The sequence below is a fragment of the Propithecus coquereli genome, unplaced genomic scaffold (assembly GCF_000956105.1).
Source record: "Propithecus coquereli isolate 6110/MARCELLA unplaced genomic scaffold, Pcoq_1.0 Scaffold381, whole genome shotgun sequence".
Lineage (NCBI taxonomy): Eukaryota > Metazoa > Chordata > Mammalia > Primates > Indriidae > Propithecus > Propithecus coquereli.
In genome coordinates this window covers 1588195-1590221 of record NW_012149519.1, presented here as the reverse complement: position 1 = coordinate 1590221, position 2027 = coordinate 1588195, and positions in this window count along the sequence as shown.

The following is a 2027-nucleotide window of genomic DNA, read 5'->3' as shown; positions in this document are numbered from 1 at the left end:
CGCGCCCATACACTCACTCCAAGCAGGACTATGTGAATACTTCTTGCCCACCTTTTAATAAAAAAAAAATCTATGAACGGACATGCAATATATGGACAGACAATACAGTGGTTAAGAACAAAGGGCTGGGTCGAACTGCCTGAGTTTGAAAGCTGCCTGCACTGCTTGCTAGATGTGTGATGTTTGGCAAGTTTCTTCACATCTCTGTGTTAGTTTCATCAACTAAAAAGCAAGTATAATGAGAACAAATACTTCATAGATTTGTTATGAGGATTAAATAAGTTAATATAGAGCAAGGACTTAAAACAGATCCTAGCACAGAGTAACTACTTAATGATGTTAGCTTTCATCATGGTGATGAAGATGATGATAATTAAGACGGGATAATGGTGATGGTGATGCTTAAGATGGAGAATCAGGAGATGTCTGCCACCAACCGGCTGGGTAACCTGCGGTAAATCTCTTAACCTCCTGGTGCCTGTTTCATCATCTGCAAAATGGGGAAGTTGAGCTCTGTTAGAAAGATCTAAGAGAATATATGTTAAAAAGTAGCTAACTTCCAATGTTTTTATTAGGAATTTTCTAAGTTAAATAAGTGAATCAAAGGAGAAATTAGGTAGTTTTTAAAAATCTCTGCTACGTAAAACATCTCTAACTTTTGTTTCATTTTGTTTTGTTTTCTACAGCTTCCAACAGGAAGTGCACCCCTGCTGCCGTAGCTATTACTTCTCTCTCCTTTTTGACCAGTATCATCATCTCTTTCATAAGTGGAGTTTAAAGGACTCTTGTGGCTCTTTTTTTTAAAATATTCAAATGAAAAATGTTTATTGGCCTTTTGGCAAGAAATGAGAATTTATTTGCCAGGAAGGATGATCCCGTCATACTTCTGCTGAAACCAGTGCATGGTTTCCTTGTTGCTATTTCTGTTTTGTCTTCCCTGCACCCCTTAGCCATTATCCAGTCAAGGCACCCTGAATACCTTTGCAAAAATCACTCTGCCCAGCTATCAATGAATGCAGAGCTGGCTCAGCCCACTGCCTGTGACTTGGCCCATAACTAAGGCCTTAGCCAATCAGTATATTTCTTCTCCATGGACACGGAGATTCATGCTGGAATAGAAAACAACCAGTCAGAGCCTGTGGGATATGATCAGGGTATTTTTTTAAATTTGGATTTGGGGTTGAATTGGGGGCTTTTTTTTGAGTGGATATTAATGAAAACAGGCTATGAGCTTACAGCTTTTAGCAGCTATTCTGCCACCAGCAGAGGAGACCTCACATCCCTGAGAAAAGTGCTAATACAATAAAGGAAGAGTGGAGAAATGCAAAGAAACTGAGTCCCAATGAGAGTGTATAAGCTTCTAGATCCAACTGTGCCTGAAGCTGATACCCCAAGCTTTTTCATTACATAAATCGATAAATTATGGTTTTGCTTACATAATTTGAATTGGATTTTCTATCTCAAGCAATTGAAGGAGTTCTGATGAATACAAGGACTCTCTCTTATTTTTTTATTTAATGATTCTAAATAGAAACAAATCAAAGAAGATCAAGTTACAAAGCAAAGGACAAATTCTTCACCAAATGGAAAAGCTTTGAGCCCCAGAGACCTAACCAAAGAGTAAATTTTCCTCTGAGACTTTTATCACCATTTAAGATCAAACTAGTTGATCTCAGATGGGAAGAAACACGGAAATTTGAGAAATAAAAGGGAAATTTAATGAAAAGATGTTAGTGAAATCTCATTTATTGCCAATAATGGGTGTTGCACATATGTTCCTAAGATGTTACGAAAGTTAAAATTGAAAATCATATGTTAATTTTTAGAGTACTTGTTGGCAGATTTGATTCTAAGTCTTCATAGAAAATTTAAGTATATGTGTTGCTCCATGAATTAATATAAATATATTGGGGACAGGATATGTCTCAGGAGTTTTGCAGAACTTTGCCCTGAAGGAATATGTGAACGTGTTGGTTTGCATATCAAAAGCTGTTGCACCTCGGGAGGGCATCTCTGAAAGACAGTAG